Raw genomic sequence first — 27,292 nt, 5'->3', positions numbered from 1 at the left:
CTGCTAAAGCTACTGCCCCCGTGACCTGATGTCGGATCATCGGTAGAAAATGGATGGATGGATGGATGAATTGGTTGCATTTTAATTGTAAGCTAACCCTGTGGTTATCATAACATCAGCCAGGCTGAAATTGTGTATGGACAATACACTGAACTGAACTCCAAAAAAAAAAAAAAGAGTAGACAGTGTGATATGCACTATACTGTCACTTTGCACAAGAATTAAGACTTCTGGAAGAAATAAAACAACCGCTCTGCCATGCCGCCATCAACTTGTTGTTGATATTAACACAGTTTTAAGTACATACAAAGCCAAGCATAAATGTGTACTTTGTCTGTTTAGGCCAAGGTGAGTGAAGCAAGCGCTGTCCTCTAAATGATTTCCAACTACAGAAAGTGTTGAGCTCACCAAGTAGCTAAAGATTAGCAAGTCAGATCAGGCTCAGCACATGCTAATGTACACTTGGAAAGGCTGAAGTGTAATAAGTCACACAAACGCCCCCACAAGCACATTAAGTCCCAGAGAGTGCACCTACATGCATTTATTCCAAATACACAGGAGGCCTATTGTATGTCAAAGTGACAAAAAGTGCTTACATAAATTATTATCTGCATGACAATCCACAAATTTCTTGTCTGTGATAAACAATCAACATTTGAAGACTTTTTGTACGCTGTACACAAAAATAATTCATTGGTAGAAGTATTTAAATAAATGCTTGTAATAGTGGAAAAGTGTTTAAAATGACAAACCAAAAATGTCACGTCTATGATGCTGCGTTAACATGAAATTTTCCTTTTAGTGTTCTTTTAGACAAAAACACTCCCCAAAAAACATTTATATTTTACAGTTTCACTTTTTATTCCATTATTTTGATTTAACTGATCCAAAGCACTTGCAAATTTGAGCAAAATAGTGGTACCTGTGTCATATAGTGCCCTGCAGTTCCATTATTGGAGCTGGGAGGGCGCTTTGCATCCTCTCGCTCTCCCCCCTCCCTTCTCTGTTGTCAGCACCTGTCTCCAATCACCATCGGTGTATATATAAGCCTACCTATTCCAGGAAATCCTCTCCAAAGTATTGTAGTTACTTCCAGCATGTTTTCCCCTGTGTTCCTGATCCACATCATTCCTGCCGTCAAGCCAGCTGCCTGTCCACGCCTTCTTCTTCTTTTCCTTTCGGCTTGTCCTTTAGGGTTCACCACAGAGTGTCATCCTTTTCCATGTAAGCCTATCTCCTGCATTCTTCTCTCGAAAACCAACTGCCCTCATGTCTTCCCTCACGACATCAATCAACCTTGTCTTTGGTCTTCCTCTAGCTCTCTTACCTCTCCTAGATGCTTCCATACATCCACAAGAATGTCATCAGGACCAACTGCCTTTCCATTTTTCATCCTCTTTAATGCCGTTCTAACTTCCCCCTTACTAATCATTGCCACTTCCTGGTCCACCACACTTGCCTCTTCTACTCTCCCTTCTCTCTCATTTTCGTCATTCATCAACTCCTCAAAGTATTATTTCCATCTATCTAGCACACTACTGGCACCAGTCAACATATTTCCATCTCACCCTAACCTGCTGCACATCCTTCCCATCTCTATCCCTCTGTCTGGCCAAACAGTATAGATACTTTTATCCTTCTTTAGTGTCCAACCTGCCATACATGTCATCATATGCCTCTTGTTTGGCCTTTGCCACCTCTACCTTTGCCCTGTGTCGCATCTCAATGTATTCCTTTCGCCTCTCCTCAGTCCTCTGTGTCCCACTTCTTCTTAGCTAACTTTTTTCCTAGTATGATTTCCTGTACTGTATGGTTCCACTACCAAGTCTCCTCCTCTCCTTTCCTGCCAGAAGATACACCAAGAACTCTCCTGCCTGCCTCTCTGATCACCTTGGCTGCAGTGGTCCAGTCTTCTGGAAGCTCCTCCTGTCCACCGAGAGCCTGTCTCACCTCTTCCCGAAAAGCTGCACAACACTCGTCTTGTCTCAGCATCCACCACATCGTTCTCTGCTCTGCCTTTGTCTTCCTAATCTTCCTCCCCACTACCAGAGTCATCTTACACACCACCATCCTATGCTGTCTAGCCACACTCTCCCCTACCAATACTTTACAGTCGGTAACCTCTTTCAGATTACATCGTCTGCACAAGATGTAATCCACCTGCGTGCTTCTACCTCCGCTCTTGTAGGTCACCTCATGTTCCTGGCTCTTCTAGAAAAAAGTGTTCCCTACAGCCATTTGCATCCTTTTTGCAAAGTCTACCACCATCTGTCCCTCCAAGTTCCTTTCCTGGATGCCGTACTTACTCATCACTTCTTCATCACCCCTATTTTCTTCACCAACATGTCCATTACAATCTGCACCAATCACGACTCTCTCGCTGTCTGGAATTCTCAGAATTACTTCGTCTAGGTGCTTCCAGAATTTCTCTTTCACCTATAGGTCACTTCCTACCTGTGGGGCATAGCCACTAATCACAATATGCATAACACCCTCAATTTCAAGTTTCAGCCTCACCACTTGATCTGATACTCTTTTCACTCCAAGACATTCTTAGCCAACTCTTCTTCTAAAATAATGTATTTCTATTTCTATTCCCATCTACACAATGGTAAAATAATTTAAACCCTTCCCCTAAACTTCTAGCCTTACTGCCTTTCCACCTGGTTTCCTGGACACACAATATATCAACATTTCTCCTAATCATCATGTCAACCAACTCCCGAGATTTTCCTGTCATCTTGCAAACATTCAAAGTCTCCACATTCAGTTCTAGGCTCTGTGCTTTCCTCTTTTCTTTCTGCCGAAGAACCAGCTTTCCACCTCTTCATGTTCTTCGACTTGGACCCACAGTAGCTGAATTTCCACCGGCGCCCTGCAGGTTGACGGCGCTGGTGGCGGACGTTGTTAACCCGGGCCACGACCAATCTGGTATGGAATTCTTTGGATGAACGCTCATATATGTTTGGCAAAGTTTTAAGCCGGATGCCCTCCCTGACGCAACCCTCTGCATTTATCCGGGCTTGGGACCGGCCTACAGTTTGCACTGGCTTGTGCCCCCCATAGGGCTGCATTGTCACCTGTCCATGCCACCGCCTGCCAAAACACCTAGGACCACCACCATTACCTTTGCTCAATAAACTGTTCATCATTTTACATCTGCCTCTGCCTACTCTTGGATCCAGCCACTCCCTATACGTGACAACCTGTGCTGAGCAGAAAAATAATATATTTTCTTTATGCATTTTGTGTGCATCTCCGTGTGTTTGCTGTCTCACTGGTTTCATCTGCTCTTCTGTGTCTGTCATGAACGGAACAGAGGCTAGGACCCAAAAATGCAAGACTCCAAAACAAATGGACAGTTTCCAAAAAGAGAGGTTTAATAGACGGGCATAGGTCGGTACACGGGCAGGCAATCCAAGAAGGGCAACAGTATCCAAGAACATGAGGCAAAGAGGCAAGGTCGATAATCGGAACAGGGTCAAAGTCTTACTGTGAGTCTGTGACAAGGAATGCTGGAACGTGACGACAAGGTACAACGAACTGGCAACGAGTGGGAATGAGACACGAGGTTAAATACAATCTGTAATTAGGTATGAACGAGGCACAGGTGGTGAAGATGCTCACAGGAGCAGGTGTGTGAGCAACGAGAGAGAGGAAGACAAAACCTGGAACACACACGCACACACACACACACACACACATGACAGTACCCCCCCCTTAACGGCCGGCCCCAGACGGCCCTGGGGCCCCTGGATGCGCAACGTGGAAGTCCCGAATGAGCGAATCATCCATGATAAACGCAGACGGTACCCATGAACGTTCCTCAGGCCCATAGCCCTCCCAGTCCACCAGATATTGAAACCCCCTCCCCCTCCGACGAGACGACAACAGCCGCTTCACAGCGAAGACAGGGCCCCCATCCACAAACCGGGGGGGAGGAGGGGGCCTGGAAGGCGGGACCAGAGGGGAGTCCCGGGCTGGTTTGAGTAGGCTGACATGAAAAGCAGGGTGGACCCGCATCGACCTTGGGAGCCTCAGCTTCACGGTGACAGGGTTGATGATCTTTGTGATGGGGAAGGGCCCAACGAACCTGGGAGCGAGCTTCTTGGACTCCACCCGGAGTGGAATATGTTTGGTCGAGAGCCAAACTCGCTGACCCACTTTGTAGTTCGGGGCCGGTGTCCTCCGACGGTCAGCAGCGGCTTTGTAGGACCGTCCCTGGCGCAGCAGCATCTGTCGGGCTCGCTCCCAGGTCCTCCTGCAGCGTCTCACCAAGGTTAATGCCGCTGGAACTGTGGACTCAGGGGCTATGGCAGGAAACAGAGATGGTTGGTAACCATGCACAACGTGAAAAGGCGATAGACCAGTGGATGCAGAGGGGAGGGAATTGTGGGAGAATTCGACCCAAACCAATTTCTGAGACCAGGATCGCGGATCCTGTGAAGCGAGACATCGGAGCCCCGTCTCCAGGTCCTGGTTCAGCCTCTCGGTTTGGCCGTTGGTTTCAGGATGAAACCCAGATGACAGACTGACGGTAGCACCTATGAGATTGCAAAACTCCTTCCAAAATTGCGAAATGAATTGGGGACCCCTATCAGACACCACATTCTTGGGGAAACCATGGAACTTAAAAACCTGATTAATCATCAGCTCGGCAGTGTCTTTAGCTGAGGGGAGTTTTGGAAGTGCAATGAAGTGTGCCATCTTAGAGAACCTGTCAACAACTGTAAGAATGGTGGTATTGCCTTTAGAGGCCGGTAATCCTGTCACAAAGTCTACGGAAATGTCTGACCAAGGACGTAGTGGTATTGGCAGGGGTCGCAACTCCCCAGAAGGACGTTGATGAGAGGGCTTGTTGGCAGCACATACCTGGCAAGCATTGACATAATCAATAACATCCCTCCTAATATTAGGCCACCAAAAGCGCTGTTCGACCACTGATTGAGTCTTGGCAATGCCTGGGTGACATACAGTGCGGTTCGTGTGAGCCCAGTGGATGACTCTTCCCCTTAAGGTCGGAACCACATAAAGCCTGTTTTCAGGGCAATCGTCAGGGCCAGTTCGTTCTGTCATGAACGGAACAGAGGCTAGGACCCAAAAATGCAAGACTCCAAAACAAATGGACAGTTTCCAAAAAGAGAGGTTTAATAGACTGGCATAGGTCGGTACACGGGCAGGCAATCCAAGAAGGGCAACAGTATCCAAGAACATGAGGCAAAGAGGCAAGGTCGATAATCGGAACAGGGTCAAAGTCTTACTGTGAGTCTGTGACAAGGAATGCTGGAACGTGACGACAAGGTACAACGAACTGGCAACGAGTGGGAATGAGACACGAGGTTAAATACAATCTGTAATTAGGTATGAACGAGGCACAGGTGGTGAAGATGCTCACAGGAGCAGGTGTGTGAGCAACGAGAGAGAGGAAGACAAAACCTGGAACACACACGCACACACACACACACACACACATGACAGTGTCAGCATCTAGCTGCTTTCATTCACTTAAGTCTTCCCCAGCTGGAACTCATCAGTGGTTAGTCGGTGTGTCTGTGTATTTAAGGGTGCAGGTTTTATCACTTCTTTTAAGTTTCCTGTCAGCTGTTGGTGGAGTCCGGAGTTTTTCCCCTTTTGAATGTTCCTCATCATGGAGTGATTTTGCATACATTGCTTTATTTGGATTATTATTAATAATTTAAAATAATCTCTCTCTTTCTCTCTCTCTCTCTCTCTCTCTCTCTCTCTCTCTCTCTCTCTCTCTCTCTCTCTCTCATATATCTATCTATATATATATATATATATATATATATATATAATATATATACACACAACCCCAATTCCAATGAAGTTGGGACATTGTGTTAAACATAAATAAAAACAAAGTACAATGATTTGCAAATCATGTTCAACCTATATTTAATTGAGTACACTACAAAGACAAGATATTAAATGTTCAAACTGCTAAACTTTGTTTTTTAGCAAATAAACATTAACTTAGAATTTTATGGCTGCAACACATTCCAAAAAAGCTGGGACAGGTGGCAAGAAAGACTGAGAAAGTTGAGGAATGCTCATCAAACACCTGTTTGGAACATCCCACAGGTGAACAGGCTCATTGGGAACAGGTGGGTGCCATGATTGGGTATAAAAGGATCTTCCCTGAATTGCTCAGTCATTCACAAGCAACGATGGGGCGAGGTTCACCTTTTTGTGCACAAGTGCGTGAGAAAATAGTCGCACAGCTTAAGGACAATGTTCCTCAACGTACAATTGCAAGGAATTTAGGGATTTCATCATCTACGGTCCATAATATCATCAAAAGGTTCCAAGAATGGCGGCACGGTGGACGACTGGTTAGAGCGTCAGCCTGACAGTTCTGAGGACCGGGGTTCAATCCCCGGCCCCGCCTGTGTTGAGTTTGCATGTTCTCCCCGTGCCTGCGTGGGTTTTCTCCGGGGACTCCGGTTTCCTCCCACATCCCAAAAACATGCATAAATTGGAGACTCTAAATAGGTGTGTATGTGAGTGTGAATGGTTGTTTGTTTGTATGTGCCCTGCGATTGGCTGGCAACCAGTTCAGGGTGTACCCCGCCTCCTGCCCGATGATAGCTGGGATAGGCTCCAGCATGCCCGCGACCTTAGTGAGGAGAAGCGGCTCAGAAAATGGATGGATGGATGGATGGTTCCGAGAATCTGGAGAAATCACTGCATGTAAGCGGCAAGGCCGAAAACCAACATTGAATGCCCGTGACCTTCGATCCCTCAGGCGGTACTGCATCAAAAACTGACATCAATGTGTAAAGGATATCACTACATGGGCTCAGGAATACTTCAGAAAACCAATGTCAGTAAATATAGTTCGGCGCTATATCCGTAAGTGCAACTTGAAGCTCTACTATGCAAAGCAAAAGCCATTCATCAACAACACCCAGAAACGCCGCTGGCTTCTCTGGGCCCGAGCTCATCTAAGATGGACTGATGCAAAGTGGAAACGTGTTCTGTGGACCGACGAGTCCACATTTTATTTTTGTTTTTGGAAATTGTGGACGTCGTGTCCTCCTTGGCAAAGCGGAAAAAAAACATCCAGGCTGTTATGGACGCAAAGTTCAAAAGCCAACATCTGTGATGGTATGGGGTTGTGTTAGTGCAATGGCATGGGTAACTTGCTCATCTGTGAAGGCACCATTTATGCTGAAAGGTACATACAGGTTTTGGAGAAACATATGCTGCCATCCAAGCAACATCGTTTTCCATGGGCGCCCCTGCTTATTTCAGCAAGACAATGCCAAACGACATTCTGCATGTCTTACAACAGCGTGGCTTCGTAGTAAAAGAGTCGGTCTCCCATTGAAAATGTGAGGTGCATTATGAAGCATAAAATACGACAACGGAGACCCCAAACTGTTGAACAGCTGAAGCTGTACATCAAGCAAGAATGGGAAAGAATTCCACCTACAAAGCTTCAATAATTAGTGTCCTCAGTTCCCAAACCTTTATTGATTGTTCAAAGAAAAGGTGATGTAACACAGTGGTAAACATGACCCTGTCCCAGCTTTTTTGGAAGGTGTTGCAGCCAAAACATTCTAAGTTAATGATTATTTGCTAAAAACTATAACGTTTATCAGTTTGAACATTAAATATCTTGTTTTTGTCATGTATTCAATTAAATATAGGTTTAACATGATTTGCAAATCATTGTATTCTGTTTTTATTTATGTTTAACACAACGCCTCAACTTCGTTGGAATCGGGGTTGTATGTGTATATATATATATATATATATATATATATATATATATATATATATATATATATGACTATTATCTAACTGAATTGTGAGATATTTACTTAAGACTGAAATTTGTACGACAAGGGTTTTTTTTTTTTTTTGGATTGAGACACATATTGCTTTAATAATGTTATGAGCCGATGCCACCTAAATCTCTGTCAACTCAGCCGTTATAGATGTAATCATGTTTCAAAGAATACACAAGAACACGTTGAATGTTGTGTCCTCACTTGTGCTGCTGTCACAATAATCCATTTGGGCAAATGATTTGCTTCTATTTTGAGATTTTCTAGAAGGTTATTGATCTGTTTGTGACCACAGGCAATTGTGTCTGCCTTGGTATACACACAATGTATGTGTGTGTGTGTGTGTGTGTGTATATATGTGTATATATATATATATATATATATATATATATATATATATATATATATACACACACACACACACACACACACACACTGCATAGCCAAGAGACTCGGAGTAACATGAAACCGTATGGCTAAAAATTTCCTGTGAGGACTTTTGCCCACATTTAATCCTCAAATCCTCTTTAAACAGAAATCCTCACAAGAAGCGAAGGGCAAAGGGTGATGACATCAAACATCAATCTGAGTACATTTATCAAATTTTTTAAAACCCTTTTTTTTCTTTTCTCAAATAAAGCATGGCTTGTATTAGTTTATGATACACAGACTTAAACCACAAGCTTCTCTCCTCCCGTTTGACCTTTAATTTGTGGTTTGGAAATCTATCATAGTGCTTAAAAAGCCAAAGTATTATGGAAGTATTATGTAACTTGTGCATGTGCATTTTCGTTGCCAGCATGCTGACACATACACAAGTGTCTGAGTGAGAGGAAGCAAGTGGCCCTTTCTAACCAATACCACCGACCCACAGCCACAGGCAACAGATTCTGAATAATTTGTCAGATCCATTATTCCATACGCCAAAGGGAGAGAAAACAGAGCGAGACACTGCAAGACAGCCACAACGGCAAGCCCTCTTGGCCCGATTATCTGTTAGCGCTGCCCGCCCGGCCTGCGTCAATCTTTTCGAGACCTTCCAACAAGTTTCATTTTTCTGTCAGACAACGATCAAGAGGCTTTGACATCAGCTTTGGCAGTTAACCTGAGTAAACGCAGTGCATAAATAGAAGTGAGGCGAAGAGTTGTGAAGCTTTATGTGATGGTGTGAACAATCTCCCTCGACAAAATCTGCATTTCTGCTTCAGGCTACAAACTACAAATTAACAGTACATGCTAATTCATGTACTGCACCATTTTTATAGAAACCTTTTGCGTATTTTTACAGTGCGTGAATAACAAAGAAAAATCACATTCCAAGTGAAGTAACAGTAGAGGATGAGGGCGGATAAAAAGATTAAAGTGGAGTTGTGATGTGTGGCAACAGAATGATGCAACCACACAGTGTGCAGTCTTTTTCTATACGCGGTGATGTCATCATGCTGTAACATCCTCCCTACCTCCTCGAATGCGGCCCCTTGAAACACTTTATTTTTCCACCCTTGTACCTCCTCCTCGCACTCCTCTGACCCGAGGAACAAGCCTTTCCACCTGCTTTGCTGCGTGTCTCAGCATGATACTTGCCTCGACTGTTTTGCTCCAACTCCCTCCTGGGGGGGGATCCAATAGCTGCCTCTCTTGATCCCCACTGTTAAAAGTCAGCGGTTCAGGCCTTTCAGGACAATATCAGAGCTCTCTCCATCTGCCATGGCAAAGCTTGCCAGAACAATACATTAACATGGCCTCGAATCGAATACAAAGATTTATGGCCTGTCAAATGATCTGTGAATTTATGGCCAATAATTGACTGTTACGGCCTTGGGTATGTGTTTTAAATCGCAGTATATGTTAAATAAATGTGCTGCAAAAGGTAATAGGAATACCAATAACATCCTCAACAAATTTACAGATTACCCCAAGAGAACAGCACTGAAGTGTATGCAACAACTGTCAAAAGATTGCGATTACATGCAGTTGTGTGTGTGAGGCGCAGGTGCAAACATTTAATAATCAGTCAGGCCATCCTTGGACCACATCCTCACATGAGGGTTTCCGTTGGAAAAATGATGAAAATCCATCTAGCTACATCATTTCGTCTTCCCTGCTCAGTCTCACACTCTCAACAAGTGCTTTGAGGCTCCAAGAAGGCTTTCCCATAATGTCAGCATAATGATGCTATTACCATATTATAAACTATTATTATAATTCTACTGAATAGGAGGTCCATGTGAGCATTTAATATTCTGTAAATAAGGTGCTTAAAAAGACATTCATAACGTGTTCCTTATCTCAGTGATGGCCCACGACTCACATGAGTCGCCATTTATGATTCATAGCGTTTTTGGATTAGCTGGAGCTTGCCAGCTGATGAATGAGGCTATTTTGTAGTTGCTCCAAGGTTAGTGAGATCTAAGCGAGCGTGCTCCTGGGGCTACCTCCATTTCATCATTACGGGCCCCAACTGCCAGCCATGTTACTGTTCTTAACCCAAGGCTTGCCATTCATCTTTCTGGAGACTGGAGCGGGGTGAACGGGACCAATGATTCAGAGATACTGATTTGAGATGAACTATCTGTCTTATGGCTCTTCTTTGTCTTTGGCTTCACCAAACCCGAGTTAAGTGATCCTACATGTCTGTTGCCAACACTCAGACTTTACTGACACAAATTGATTGAGATAGTTTTCATATTTTTGAATATTGTTCTGATTCGAACAATGAGTAAGTTTGATCATTGTTGAGAGGAATGATTACCAACTAGTGGGTGAGCTTAATAATGTTACTTAAACACTGATTAACAAAAGAAATAGCCACATTGTTAACTGAGACTACTTGAAAGTGACAGATTTGCCAAAAGATGACATTCTGAAAGATGAAGGAGGCTCTGAGATATTCTGGAATTGCATTGCTACATTCAGCACAAGGATTTTTTGAATCTTTGCAGGCGTACAATGGAATCTCAAGGTTTGTAAGGCATTCTCCAGCAGAATACGCTGATATGCTGCGAGGTGCGCAGCTGATTGTCAGAAAGCTCGGTCTCAACCGCAGCTCACGGGTCCACTTCATTCTGAAGCGGTGGTCTAAATCCCATTGGCTCATTGTGTGGAAGGAGCGGAAACATGGAACACGGCGAAGGCAACCTTCAAACCGGAGACACCTGCAGCAGTTCGCTCATGAGGAGGAGGCCAATATACCTGTTGGCGGGTGCACAAGTCTCATTGAGACCAAAAAAAAAATAATTTAAATAAAATAAATCCTTGCAGTGGTTTCCTCCAAAATATTAGGTTAAGAGTGCCATAATTTCTGACCAGGCCTGTTTGATTTTTAGCTTTTTAAAACAATTTTGTTTGAACATTAAAAAAAGCAATATGAATGTGTTCATTCATTCATTTGTTTTATTAATGTTTCTTACTACTTTTGTCACTTGCAAGTTATTCCAGTGACCATTGCGGCTACCAATAATTCTGTCCATGTATGCATAGCCCTCCTTTTTCCTGCTAAGGAGATGCAACCTTTTGTTTCAAACTAACCTGAGTTCTCCAACGGTTGCCTGGCAACAAAACACTGGCGACAATATGCTGCGAGGTTACTATGGCCAGCCGTGAATTGGTGCCATACAAAAGTGTACCTGCAAAACTTGTATTTTATTGCAGCATTGTCAAGAGAAAATGAAAAATGTTTAAATAATGTTTAACTTGAGGTTGTTTTTACCTCAGCAAAGGAGCGCATGTTGTCTCGAGCATTCATCGGCATTTACGTATTAGCACGGCTACATACTAAGTAGCAGGATTGATTGATTTATTTTACCACTCATTAAAGGCTGAGCAAAGAAAAAAGTGAAAATGTAAAGATTTAAGTATAATCGTTTATTACAGGGCGGCACGGTGGCCGACTGGTTCGAGCGTCAGCCTCACAGTTCTGAGGTGTGGGGTTCAATCCCCGTCCCTGCCTGTGAAGTGTTTGCATGTTCTCCCCGTGCCTGCGTGGGTTTTCTCCGGGCACTCCGGTTTCCTCCCACATCCTAAAAACATGCATTAATTGGGGACTCTAAATTGTCCGTAGGCATGATTGTGAGTGCGAATGGTTGTTTGTGGCTATGTACCCTGCGATTGCCTGGCAACCAGTTCAGGGTGTACCCCGCCTCTTGCCCGATGACAGCTGGGATAGGCTCCAGCACTCCCGCGACCCTAGTGAGGAGAAGCGGCTCAGAAAATGGATGGATGGATGTTTATTACAGTCGATGATGAAACTAAACAGATGCAGTCACATGTACAGCAAGGCACAGTGTTTTGTGCCTTGCTCATGGGCATTGATTAAAAAGAGACTGACTCTCCTCGAGGCAACCGGCTGTACTTCTTCCGAACTAAAATCATTTAATGAAGTCCTCATCTTCTCTCTGTACCGCCTTGACCATCTACAATGTCTTCTTCACTTATCTATCTCCATCCCCTCTGGGAAATCATCCTTCCTTCACCGCATCCTTCGAGCCTTTAACATTCCTCATTTGTCCATTCCTCATAGCCTTCGAGATGAACTACATTCACAATCTGTTATCAGTCAACATTTGCGTCTTCACTAATCAATGCCCATCACCGGAGCTCCTACCCGCTTTTTTCTCTCTCTTTTTTCACTGTAACTGTAACTCCTTGGACGAATATTGTGTGCCTGCATTTGCTGGGGTGGGGAGTGTGTTGACATTTCAGTGGAGAGATTGGAGTCAGCGAGTGGGAAGAAGTGCTTTAAAGGAAAAGAGAAATGACGTTGAGATCCAAACCTTGGAGACAGAACAATTCTGATTAAATTATGCCGAAAAGTGAATACAAATGAAATCCTTCACTTACTCAATCAGCACATTTTGCGTATGCCACTCAGTGTGATGTTCCTATAATCAAATTTCTCCGAAAGCACAGCAAAATGTGTTACTAACTCCCTGAATCTTTTTACATAATCAGGGCTACTTGACCTCTCATCTTTTTTCTGCGCCTCCTCACTTATACAACTCTCCCACCTACAACACTGCAGCTTTTATGTCCAAGAATCATGCCTCAGAGAGAAAAAGTATCATCCTCAATACATATCCTCTACATACTGACCTACATTTACAACCTAAATCCTAGTATTCGTTCCACTAAATTGTATTCATTTATTCTTAACGGTCTATTTTCTTCATTTTGTAGCATTTATCTCGGCTGCAATGTTTCTAGCAGTGTACTGTATGTGAACTTTAGATTTCTTGTTTCCTTCTGTCCAATCCGAGTTCAGTCTCTATTTGATGCCATGTCAAATTGTCACTCAATTCTGTCCAGCGCCTTCAGAAGCTGTCGTGCGGGCTGTATTAGGAATGGAACTGTTTCTATAAACGATCAGATTTCGAATTTGTCCTCACTGGTATTCTTCCATTCCCTAATTGGTCGGTCAGAGCAAAACATGTTAGAGTCACCTTTGACTAGCAAATGCTCTATGTCCTTTCGAATTTTTCAAAAGATAGCAATGCTTTTCGAAATTGTTAAAAAACACAACAACAACACTGAAACCCAAATCAAACACAAAGATTCAACAATTGAAAAACACATGACAAATACTGCGCGGCTCTACTATTCAGTGTCTTAACCGCACAGTTTAAATTACTTGAACACACAAGGTCAAAATATCAAGAAACATCCCTACACGCACAGTATTATTTTGGACTGTTGTAGTGCATCTTCCATGCCCAGTGCCGTCAGTCTGTCTAAGTATCTTGGCCATTGTGTCTTTTCAACACCCAGTATGACCCCGATACCAAAAATAGCGCTCCCCGCCTTCCAGCCATTTCTTTGGGACAAGGGCTCACGGAAAGGGGTCAGGGGTGGAAAGGTCAGTCCTCGTCAATCTGCAAGACCCCGTCAGGGCTTTGTTTATAACCGTCACAGCCTATCCAAATGTGTCAGCCATGGCAACCGTCTACCCATCAAAAGCATGTTTGTGACCCCACCTGGCTAGTCAGGAAAGGTGAGCGACAGACACACTTACTGTGCAGCCTGCCACCAGGTCGTTAGCCAAGAGCCTAACCCTCTCCAGACCTTCATGTGTTTCCTTTCCTTCTGGCCTCCTCTCAAAACTCCATCCCCTTCGGCAGTCATTATATTCGGACTTTGTCAAAAAAAAAAAAAAAAAAAAAAAAAAGAAGTAGAGGGGTGAAGTACTCATGCAGGTGTGAAAAATAAAAATATATTTCCTCAAGAGGCTCTCAATGTCAGTTGATTGAAAAGGCATCTATAACATACAGTATCTAGTAACTAGCGAGAATCTGTACACTCCACCACATCACACAGACAGCTGATGAAAGTCGCAACAATTGTTAATAGGTAATATCTCACCTGAGATATGTCACATTATTGCTTTACTGTACACCAATACAACATACATGAACGTTGCCATTTTTTACTCCTCCCTGCATCGCTCACACTGTGCCCGTGAAACATAAAATCTGCAAAAATCTTTGGTTAGGATCTGGCACAACACCTACAAGGTACTTGAGGCCCAAGGTCAAATCTGCTTGACCTTGCGCTCCCAATCACCTTCAAACTATCAAAGATGCTAGAACTGAACTCCATTATTATTGTTAAAAAAACAATAATAATGGATCATGACAAAGCGAAAGTCCTTTCCATTTTGAATTTACGGGCTAATCATTTGACTGGTTGTAATTTGCACTAATCCACACATTTGGTCAAGGTTTGAAGTGCAATTGTTACACATTTTAGGTGCGTTCAGCATTAAACTAATGTTCTTCACTGTTCCTCAGTAAAGGTAAAGGTCAAGGAGACTACACTGTTGTTTACTGTGATTTCTTTCCCACTCAACGTTCTGTCAGGAGATTTGGGCGGTCATGTCAAGTTCAGTTACCTAAACATTCCTGCATAGCCAACAACTCGAGCAAAAATTCATATTTGTTCTGTAGGAAATCATGATTAAGCGAATTCTCAAACTGCAGATTTTATATTAAACCTACATTTTGTGTGACTTTTTTACATGGTTTGTCTATTTTATACACATTTGCTTCCTTTCTCTTGCTGGCAGTATACTCATCACATGCTGATGAGTAACGGATGTTGGCAGTACAGTACAGTACAAATTAGATAGAGCTGTGATAGATGAATGTTTCATGCTTCCATTCGTTGTTTATATGAATGCCGGCGCTATCTCCATGCCTGTCTGGCAACAATGGCACTCTGTCAATGCCTCGTGCATTTTTCATGCGCAGAGCATCATTTTACGCTATTTCTTTCCAACGTGCTTTTCAAGTCAATCGCCAAACATAAATTGACATTTAGAAAAACAAATAATCCTCCATAAAATGGGACCTTCCCCGTAGCTAAATTGCAATACAGTTGTGCACGTTTAAAAGTTAACTGATGCATCACTGTGTCTCCGAAGAAAACCAAGATTCCAAGTCCATTATTGATTTTGTGGAAAGCAGGAGGCCGATAACGGATGTGCGAGTTTGTCATCCAAGGAGAGCCTCGTAGGGAAACAACCTGTCGAGAAAAGCGTGTAAGGAGGCCTTCGCTCTGATAAACACATGCATACATTTCTTTATAAAGACACTCCGGAGAGAGGAGGCTCAGGGAAGGGAGTGAATGTCGAACGCTTCACATATGCTATCCCCAAACCAAAAGCTGACAAACAGACCAAGTAAAAGCCGTGAGCTATTTTGGGTAGCAGCTTGCTCCAGACTGTGCTCCACAAAGGCATTTATAGCCACGCACATGAGACAATCTGAGCGTGATTAACAGTCACACTCTTTAATTCGAGTCATAACAGGTGGGATGGAGACAGAGAGAACACTATGGGCTTGATTTACTAAGATCCCCAAAAAGGCCGGAGCTAAATTGCATGTTTGCTGTAACCTACTGCACGCGATGTTAGTGGGCCTGTTGCGCATGATCTACTCAGATTGTCATCTTTCACTAAGATCCCAAAAAGCAAAAGGATTGCTCGCACTGTTGTTTGATTTAACTTGATTTAGTGCATGGCGATTGGATGCACGCATTTAAAACTTGGGGCAGCACACCAGGAAAACCGCTCTGGCAGAGGCCAGCACCAATTGTCATTGTTTTGTTGAAATGAACCACATGCACGGAAATGCCCAAAGGAGTTTTGTGCACGATTCCTTCTCCAAGTCAACCCTTCGATCATTGCAAGGGCGATAATTGCGATCATTTTTGTTTCTGGCATTCCAAACATTTTTTTTTTATATGAGCATAAAAGTTCTTCCCGCCTCCTGTCATTTTGCCTGCTCTACAGAATAATAATAATAAAAAAAATGCTTTCCTTTAAAGTGTAAAGATTTCTTAACACTGCACTCGCTCAGTGCGAAACGTCCGCGCAACAGCGCGCAAGGATGACGGCACAGTATTTGTAATTGAAGGGAAAATACAATAAAACATAATAAAAAGAAGCTGTTTTTGGCAACACACTCGCAATTCACAATTGACTATAACATTTACACACACAGCAAGCATCATATCAACCATCAGTTCCACAGAAACACAATGAACTGAGCAGCAGGCGACATGGCTAAAAATACACCACCGACAAAAAAAAAGCATGTTGTTTGACTAGCATGTGTGTTAGTGTGTGTGGTAGAATATACATAGTGTGAGCGATGCAGGGAGGAGGCAAAAGGAGAGGGATGTGTTGAAAATGGGGTGATAATGGGAGATGGAGGAGGTGGCATAGCGGGAGGAGCTGTTGGTGGGAGTGTGGAGGGTTTCTGTTTTTAACCTGCAGGTGTGATATATGCCAAGAGGGGTTATAACTCGAAAAGGAATGAGATGTTGACAGGAAAATAAAGCTTATTTCTTTCCATTCGAAAGTCAAAACTGAGACTTAAAACTTTATTTTGTATCATTACCTTTTCAGCCATAAGACCGCTGTAACAATGATAATAGCCGTTTGTTTATAAGGCAAGTGGGTGTTTCTTTAATTTTCCTTTCCTGACCGAGAGCCAAAGCCAAGTTATAGCCGCATAAATTGAATGTGCTGAAATTAAATTGAGTCTACTGTGGACAAAACATTAAAAAAAAAAAAAAAACAATAAAAATCTTACCATGATAAAATCAAATCAGGATTATACTCATAAAACCATTCCATCACTTGCTAATCCCCAAATGATTGTGCTTTGGGAAAGAATGTGCGAGCACACGCACACACACACACAGACACACGTACACAGAAAGGCACACGGACGCATGCACTCACACACACATATGGATCAGAGATGGCTCAAGTAACATCCATCCATAAATTCCAATTCATGAGCAAAATCAAAACATCCCAACAGATCCAGACCATTTTCCAAAGACCATGCGAAACACAATTACGATGGAACAGATACATTGGGATGGATTTGGCCCCATTAGCGTGTCATTTCAAATGTGCCTTCCGCTCTCTGTGATGCATCTCTGTTTGCAGTGCTGCAATGCAGAAGCCACAATGACTTATTGGATTATATGGCAATCAAATCAATCACTCTGTGCTCTGCCCGGCCTCCTCTTACCAAAAGCATTTATCTGATGATCTGATGATCTGCTCATAAATAGCCTGATGAATTGACGCATTTCCTGACTAATCATAAATGTATTTTTCGCCATTGGAGACCGATTTGACCCTTTCTGTCTCAGTTTCTCAAAATCCTCCCCGAAGGGCCAAAAAATGACAAATATAGTGACCCTCAGGGATTTTCCAAAAGATTGGCAGTCGACAATACAACTAATTGCATTACTCATGTTTATCAGGCTAAAGGTGATCAACATTGTCGACTAATATTAGTTGATGGTGACAATTGCTTTACCAAAGTGATAAATGAAAAACTTTTTACCTGAACATGTATACGAGAGGAATGTGCTGCAATAAAAATCCAGGAAACAAACAAACAAACGACAACAAAAAACTGGTACAAAAACAAAACAAAAAACTAAGCACTCAACATACTCTTACATTTCAATTCCATTTTAAGATTCAAATGAAATACATGCAGTTGATTAGAGACAATCTAACCTCTAAAATTTGATGATGTTAGATGATCACACGGAATCAGGTACGCCGCACACGCTGAGTTTAAATTCCTTGGATTGTGTTTATTCTATGTTAGTCGGCAAACTGTATATCCGCTTATGACTCAGGCATGTATACGAGCAAAAAAAAAAAAAAAAAAAAAAAAACTCTTTGTGATGGCTATGTCAACAATAGCAGCCATCTGTGACATTTTGAAAGCATTTGGCTTGGTTCTCGATATCAATCTGGTTGTCCGTGGGGCTTGGCTCCAATCTGTTACTGTTTCCCAGCATGTTTTCTGTATAGAGCACACATCAATGACCTCACAGCTGGAGACAGAAGCAGGCCAAGTTTATGACTAAGAACTGCTCAATACAGAAAGGACACAGTCAATTGAAAGCAGCTTGTAGATGGAACTGTACGGCGACGTGATCAATCTAACTTAAGAAGTACTTACTTTTTTACAGGGCCATATTCTTCCGTGTGTGTAAATCAGAAAATGTCCTCCAGGTACGCAACCTGGTTGGAGCAACCCTAAAATGTGGACGAGCCCTGTCAAATGTGGCCTTCGGGCATTCTGCACGCATTCTCCCGTGGACTTTAGCAGGTTTCCTCTTCCACACTCCAGAGTCTCCGATAAGTCTTGCGTCTTGGGAAGGTCAAACATCATATTAGACTGTACAAATACTGCATGTACTACTCTAATCATACAAATACATTAAAAGATAAGAAAGTGTTTTCTCTATAGTTAGCCGACCAGGTATTGTGAATGTACAAGAGGTCAGAGGTCGTTGTTGTTGTTTTTATTTAGATCAACAACTAACAAACAAACATTCTGACACAAACTTGGGCAGCGATTTGAATGATCCTCACTTTGTGAGTCCAATTGACCCCAAGTATAAAAAGATTTGAAGGTCACAGGAGGGTTAAATGCACACAAGAAGCTGTTACGCCGTCCTCTGGTCGTCTGGAGCGATGCAGTGTCTAAAGAAGTCTCATGTGTGATCCACAATCCCACCGCAGCTAATTATGAAAGCGTGCGCATCATTTGCATCTGTTTAAAAGGCAACGTTCCCCCCCGAACTGAAGCAACACAGTGTGCCAGTTTTTATGCAGCTGTGCAATGACGATTGCCTTTTTAAAATGTTTCTCTTAATGTTACGTTTCTGACATTGTTGCTCATACATAATTGCCCAGTTGGTGTGTGGCCTCACTGAGCCAAGTGAAGAGGTATGACTGTGAAGCTGCTGTGCATACACTCTCCTGCTGCCCGACTAGTCCACCTGGCCTGGGAACATTCATTATGATCCAAATCACTTGACAACAACATCCATCACCGCAGCCCGATCTATATTCACTCATTAGACTGCTGCTATCATCACACTCCAACACTGATTAGCCACACCGGTAATGTGAGAGGATAGAAACCTGGATAGATGCCTCCCCCAGGACACTCCCAAGGTTTTAGTCATGTGGACGACTCACGCAGAATGCAAAATTACGCTTATTTAAGCAAGAGATTAGTGTAAACTGCAAACTACTCGAATATGTGTATTTTTTTCCCTTCATTTTTGAATGAAAAGTACAACATGGTGTGTGTGTAATATTGCAATGTTGCAATGGAATAACCAGAAAATAATTTTCTTAGGAATCACTCATTTTAATCTGATGTTATCCCTATGCCGCTAGAGGGCATGTATTCGTACACGTTTATAGTTTACTGCGTTTTTTTTTTTTTTTTTTTTTTGGGGGGGGGGGAGGGGGGGCATTTTATCTTATCTAAAGCCTCTCTCAATTTCCTAATTTTTAGGCCGTACGAGTCTTGAGTGGAGTACAAAAACAAAATCATCAAAGTGTTATTTTACAGTAATTCACTGCTTGGCTGTGAAATATTACATGTGCAGCAATGATTTTTATGAGCGGTGTGTCCATTTTCATCCTAAACAATTTGTTGTTGTTGTGCAGAATTAGCATTGAACCGATAGTATGTAACTTGTGTCAGCCCCTAAGGCTGGAATTCTGCTCTGTAACAACAGAGCCGTTGCTTCCATATGAAGTATGGACAACACAATTCTTATTCCGTTTTGACGGACAGCCGGTGAAGAAAAAAAATACGGATTCTTCGGAAGACGAAATTGTTGTAAATGACCAATTATTGCTGTGTTTTGTGCATGCATTGTTTGGACGGTGCTGTATTTTACGTAACGCTGTAAAAAATTATTTTGGAGAGTGGTAAATATTATCCATGAAAATCATCTAATATTTACATTTTTATTTTAGATAGGTAAAGTACCCTAAAAATGAGGGTAAATTTTACCTGCACTACCCCTTTGACAACATTAAAAGTGTTACCAAGAGAAATTACGTAAAAAGGACTTTTTTTTTTTAAATAAAAAAAGTGATATCCATCCATCCATCCATTTTCTTTACCGCTTATCCTCACAAGGGTCACGGGCTGCTGAAGCCTATCCCAGCTATCGTCGGGCGGGAGGCGGGGTACACCCTGAACCAGCCAATCGTAGGGCACATAGAAACAAACAAGCATTCGCACTCCCATTCACACCTATGGGCAATTTAGAGTCTTCAATCAACCTACCATGCATGCAAACTCCACACAGGCGGGGCCGGGATTTGAACCCCAGTCCTCAGAAATGTGAGGCAGATGTGCTAATCAGTCGTCAACCGTGCCGGCAAGTTGCATCCGCTATCTTTAAATGTGTGTGCAGTTATTATGTTGCATTTTCATGTATATGTAGATTTTGATGTATTCTACATTTAAATGCCGAACTGGAAACTGGAGGTGAAAATTGTGCATCACATCGGTTTAATCTTGTAATTATACCCAGCTCCATTGCTCCTACCAAATCAATAGAAAATAAAAAGCACCCCATCTGAGGTGTTTTAAATTCATCAGCATACAATGAAGTGAGTTCCATTCCAGCAGGGGATCTTTGTTTGGTCCCATCCCACATACCTTCATGTTTATGCATGTCTTTATTTGGTGACAGTAAATTAGGTCCTACAGCTCTTTGTGTAACTCAGCTATGCACACCGTGAAGACATTTGTTGAAAAAACAGAATACAACTGCATAAGAAATAATTTGGTTTGAAGATTTGAAAAAAAATGTGCGGTCCTTTTAATGCCTCCCAATAAATCTATGTTTTAATCTTATTGACGCAGGAATACAAGAAGATTACCGCAGGATTTAACGAAGCATTGTTGCAGTCATCTCTGGGTCAACGATGATTGGTCTGCCCTGGGCAAACACCCGACTGTGAGCAATTATGGATAAGACACTATTGTGTCCACTGGGCAGACACTCATTACTGAGCAGATAATGGTGGTGGAGGTGAATGTGAACGATAATTCCCCATAAATGTAGGCCAGGTTATAGAAATAAATTGTCTCTCATTTCCCTGCAGAGATTGTGAGAAATGCTGTCTGAATGAATCTGATTAATCTCCCAGATTTGTATAGGGAGATTGTTCCATTTTTTTTCTACTTTTCCTGTCATCCACACTCATTCACGCTTACTTTGTGTGCATGTCTATGTCTTTCTCAACCTATTCTGATGCATACAGTATATTCCAGTTTTATGATGGTTGACAAAATCAGTCGTTGCTCTCCAGTAAATCTGTCAGGATTAATGTTTGTATGTGAAGCTTGTCCCCCTGTGCATGTGTGAGTTTAGTTGGCATCAATCTTTCAGTGTCTGAACCCTGACAGGTTTTTTACTTTTTATTTTTTTTCCCACAAATGACTCATGTAAAAGTATTTCCATGACAACTGACTTGGTAAAAAATGTTAGCCGTCTAATCAATTGACCTTTGTTCCTAATACTGATGTCTTTTTTGGATTCTTTACAGGGTAGTCCCATTTTCTTGACAGAAGAGAACACCATACATGACCTTAAAAAATAACTTCTGTTGATGCACATTCAGGGGATTACCCATTTTCATGAGAGATTTATCCTACTACCCGTCTATCTACAGTATCTGACTGCACCATGCACTGGAAAGCGCATTCGAGTCAGGTCATGGACTAACACCATTAATAGATTTGTGTAAGCCCCCCTTTTCTCTTAAAAGGTTGACTGGTGGCACCGTCAATTTAATTTCTATACCCATCTCTCAAGTAACCCATCATCCACCTCGCTGCTTAGTTCAGTTGCTTTTTACAAGAGCTCTCCTCGAAGAATTTTCCCCAGCTTAGTTTCACAGGAAAAAACAAATCTCCATTATGTTTCAATCTTATTAGCAGTGTATTAGCACCAATTCAAAAATCTGCTCAAAACATAAGCTTTTCAGTCCAGCCAGTTGGCAGTTGATATGTAAGACAGGATCAGAGAAACCTCTAAATGCACAAGAAGCGTATACAAAGCTTAAAATTCACCATGGGGGAAAAGAGGGAAATAAAAGCCCTTCATATGACGTGATATATAATTGTGAGAGCGCATGTATATCGGAAGGCGGCACGGGGGCCGACTGCTTAGCACATCTGCCTCACAGTTCTGAGGACCCGGCTTCGCCTGTGTGGACTTTGCATGTTCTTCCCGCGCCTGTGTTGGTTTTCTTGGGGTACTCCGGGTCCCTCCCACATTCCAAAAACATGCATGGTAGGTTAACTGAAGACACTAAATTTCCCATAGGTGTGACAGTGAGAGCGAATGGTTGTTTGTTTATATGTGCCCTGTGATTGGCTGGCAACCAGTTCAGGGTGTATCCCGCCTCTCGTCTGAATTCAGCTAAGATAGGCTCCAGCACACCCGTGACCCTCGCGAGAATAATCGGTTCAAACACTGGGTGGATGGATGGATATAGGAACTGGACCAACCACTCATGAGAGACACATCAAAACCTGTGCAGCACCAGCAAATGGATTTTGTTTCGCCGCAGGAGCAGTGCCTCTTAATGTGTTGGTGTGCATGTAACCTTAACACCCAGGCTGTGTGTGTGATTCCATTTGCTCGCTCTTGGAAACGTGAATGAGATCAAAGATATTTTGAGAACAAGCAAAGAGTTAAATCCAAGAGCTGGCATAAATTGATTCTAAACCTCAACCTGATTAAATTCTACAAGACATTGTTTTACTGTATATTGATCTGCACAGGGGTAGAAATGCACTGCGAAAGGAGTTTCTCATAATTTGGTTCTTTTGAAACATGACGTGCACTTATTATTTGAAATATAAATACATATGTCACATCCATCCATCCATTTTCTACCGCTTATCTGAGGTCGGTTCGCGGGGGCAGTAGCTTTAGCAGACTTCCCTCTCCCCAGGCACTTCATCCAGCTCTTCCGGGGGGATCCCGAGGCGTGCCCAGGCCAGCCGATAGACGTGGTCTGTCCAGCGTGTCTTGGGTCGTCTCCGGGGTCCCTGTGGGACGTGCACGGAACACCTCACCGGGGAGGCGTCCAGGAGGCATCCGAATCAGATGCCCCAGTCACCTCAGATGGCTCCTCTCGATGTGGAGGACCAGCGGCTCTACTCTGAGATCCTCACGGATGACCGAGCTTCTCACCCTATCTCTAAGGGAGAGCCCGGACACCCTGCGGAGGAAACTCATTTCGGCCGCTTGTATCCGAGATCTTGTTCTTTCAGTCACGACCCACAGCTCGTGACCATAGGTGACGGTAGGAACGTAGATCGATCGGTAAATCGAGAGCTTCGCCTTTCGGCTTAACTCCTTCTTTACCACAACGGACCGATACAAAGATCACTGCAGACGCTGCACCGATCCGCCGGTCTATCACCCGTTCCATTCTTCGCTCACTCGTGAACAAGACCCCAAGATACTTGAACTCCTCCACTTGGGGCAGGATCTCATCCCCGACCTGGAGAGGGCACGCCACCCTTTTCCGACTGAAGGACCATGGTCTCAGATTTGGAGGTGCTGATTCTCATCCCAGCCGCTTCACACTCGGCTGCAAACTGCTCCAGTGAGAGTTGGAGATCACGGCTTGATGAAGCCAACATAACCACATCATCTGCAAAAAGCAGAGATGCAATACTGAGACCACCAAACCGGACCCCGTCTACGCCTCGGCTGCGCCTAGAAATTCTGTCCATTAAAGTTATGAACAGAATTGGGGACAAAGGGCAGCCTTGGCAGAGTCCAACCCTCACCTGAAACGAGTCCGACTTACTGCCGGATAAGCGGACCAAACTCTGGCACCCGTTGTACAGGGACCGAACAGCCCATATCAGGGGGTTCGGTACCCCATACTCACCTGAAGGACCCGCCACAGGACCCCCCAAGGGACACGATCGAACGCCTTCTCCACGTCTACAAAACACATGTAGACTGGTTGGGCGAACTCACATGCACCCTCGAGGATCCTGCCGAGGGTGTAGAGCTGGTCCACTGTTCCACGGCCAGGATAAAAACCACACTGCTCCTCCTGGATCTGAGATTCGACTTCCCGACAGACCATCCTCTCCAGCACCCCTGAATAGACCTTACCAGGGAGGCTGAGGAGTGTGATCCCCCTGTAGTTGGAACACACCCTCCGGTTTCTTAAAAAAGGGGGACCACCACCCCAGTCTTCCAATCCGGAGGCACTGTCCCCGATGTCCATGTGATGTTGCAGAGGCGTGTCAACCAGGAAAGCCCCACAACATCCAGAGCCTTTAGGAACTTCGGGCGAATCTCATCCACCTCCAGGGCCTTGCCAACAAGGAGCTTTTTAACCACCTCGGTGACCTCAACCCAGAGATAGGAGAGCCCGCCTCAGGGAACGCAGACTCTGCTTCCACATGGGAAGGGGTGTCGGTGGAATTGAGGAGGTCTTCGAAGTATTCTCCGTACCGACTCACAACGTCCCGAGTCGAGGTCAGCAGCGCCCCATCCCCACTATAGACAGTGTTGGTGGTGCACTGCTTTCCTCTCCTGAGACGCCGGATGGTGGTACAGAATTTCCTCGAAGCCGTCCGGAAGTCTTTCTCCATGGCCTCACCGAACTCCTCCCATCCCAGAGTTTTTGCTTCAGCGACCACCAAAGCTGCATTCTGCTTGGCCAGCCGGTACCCATCAGCTCCCTCAGGAGTCCCACAGGCCAAAAAGGCCCGATAGGACTCCTTTTTCAGCTTGACGGCATCCCTCACCGTTGGTGTCCACGGGGATTTCCGCCACAACAGGCACCGGTCGGCCGCCTCAGCAATGGAGGTGCGGAACATGGCCCACTCGGACTCGATGTCACCCGCTTCCCCCGGAACATGAGCAAAGTTCTGTCGGAGGTGGGAGTTGAAACTCCTTCTGACAGGGGATTCTGCCCGACGTTCCCAGCAGACCCTCACAATACGTTTGGGCCTGCCACGTCGGACTGGCATCTTCCCCCACCATCGGAGTCAACTCATCACCAGGTGGTGATGAGTTGACAGCTCCGCCCCTCTCCTCACACGAGTGTCCAAGACATGCAGCCGCAAGTACGATGACACGACCACAAAGTTGATCATCGACATCCAGGTCTCACTGTCATTGCCCACGTGAGCATTGAAGTCACCCAGCAGAGTAATGGAGTCCCCAGCAGGAGCGCTCTCCAGCACCTCCTCCAAGGTCTCAAAAAAGGGTGGGTACTCTGAACTGTTGTTTGGTGCATAGGCATAAACAACAGTCAGGACCCGTCCCTCCCACCCGAAGGCAGAGGGAGGCTACCCTCTCGTCCACCGGGGTGAACCCCACCGTACAGGCGCCGAGCCGGGGGGAAATAAGTATACCCACACCACTCTCCGTGGGCAACTCCAGAGTGGAAGAAAGTCCAACCCCTCTCGAGAAGACTGGTACCAGAGCCCAAGCTGTGTGTGGAGGCGAGTCCGACTATATCTAGTCGGAACTTTTCGACCTCACACACCAGCTCGGGCTCCTTCACTGCCAGATAGGTGACATTCCATGTCCCTAGAGCCAGCTTCTGTAGCCAGGGATCGGATCGCCAAGGTCCCTGCCTTCTTCTACCGCCCAGCTTGCACTGCACCCGATGGCTATGGCCCCTCCCACAGGTGGTGAGCCCACGGAAAGGGGGACCAACATCAACCTTCGGGCTGTGCCCGGCCGGGCCCCATGGGTGCAGGCCCGGCCACCAGGCACTCACCTTCGAGCCCCCCTCCAGGTCTGGGTCCAGAGGGTGGCCCCAGTGACCCTCGTCCGGGCAAGGGAAAACTGAGTCAATAGTTTGTCGTCATCATAAGGGGTCTTTGAGCTGTGCTTTGTCCGGTCCCTCACCTAGGACCTGTTTGTCATGGGTGACCCTGCCAGGGGCATAAAGCCCCAGACAACTTATCTCCTAGGATCATTGGGACACACAAACCCCTCCACCACGATAAGGTGACGGCTTCCATGAGGGGTACATATGTCACATGATACTTAATATGATGCAGTGCATTTTTACATCATTGCAAACAGCGACAACAATATTAGAAATACTGAATTGATACCGTTCTAATTAATTGGAGCTATGGACCAGAACTTGTAGGTGTACTTGTTGCCAGAGGCTGTATCTTGCCTGTTGTCTTTTCTTGAATATGTGCACACACCCCACACAAAGAAATACCTCCACACACACTGGATCTGAATTGCAGCCGCTCTCAGACAAAAGAGACTCATCCTAGGCTATATTTCATTTAATTTGGCAGATTTTGTGCTCAGTTCATAATAGCTTTAGGCGTTTGTATTCACACAGCAGGGGGATCTCATTTCTGCAGCATATTTGGGAGGTGACACGGAAAGTGATTTGCAGTTTATTATTGATACTACAAAAATACACAAAGATGAAGAGATTTGGCTCACTGGGCCGACCTGAAATAGATGGAATTCCAACAAATAGGAGCATCAAGGTACAAATTTGACATTTTACAGGGGGTTGGCACATCTTCTCGGTAATGAGAAGAAAAGCACTGCCTGTACATCATTAAATCTAACATTAAAATTTGTAATGCTCTAGTAGAATGACAATTTGTTCTAAAAATAATGCGGGGACAAAATAGAGATGGACAGAATAATTTTATAAATCTTTATACAGTAACTGTTTCTTCACAGCACAACTATTGTAATCTGTAGGAGGATGCTGGCATCAAATATCAATAGTGTAAGTGGTCATAGATGATAAATACTCCAATTGTCAGGATTCAAAAGTATATTTTTATGACCATGGACAGCAGTCATATGATTTATGGAAAAGTTAAAAGAGTGCGAGTATAATTTTCCTTTTTCTGCTTTTGTATCCTTAGTTGCTTCTCACATCTGCTGTATATTTAAACATGGACAATTCATCACACCTTTTTGCTTTGCTTTGCATCGTAAAGTGTGATCTACTTCTCACATTAGCACTGACTAGAGGAATGTGATTAAAATCATGTGGTGTGATATTATCTGCTGTGAATGCAGTGCCGAGAGATACTGGCCTTTTTACGGGAGTCTTTCGCAATTGGCAATACGTACAAGCA

The 27,292-nt window shown here is 44.0% G+C and overlaps 1 protein-coding gene across 2 annotated transcripts in view; it reads right to left on the bottom strand.

The window, feature by feature from the left end:
- The window catches only part of kcnd3 (potassium voltage-gated channel, Shal-related subfamily, member 3), a 93,229-nt gene that overhangs the window by 45,232 nt on the left and 20,705 nt on the right, over positions 1–27,292 (bottom strand). The gene's annotated exons all lie outside the window — the stretch shown is intronic.

Source organism: Phycodurus eques, chromosome 1, assembly GCF_024500275.1.
Source record: "Phycodurus eques isolate BA_2022a chromosome 1, UOR_Pequ_1.1, whole genome shotgun sequence".
Taxonomy (NCBI): domain Eukaryota; kingdom Metazoa; phylum Chordata; class Actinopteri; order Syngnathiformes; family Syngnathidae; genus Phycodurus; species Phycodurus eques.
The sequence above is the reverse complement of the archived record's forward strand: the minus strand, read 5'-3'. Positions and strand labels throughout refer to the sequence as shown.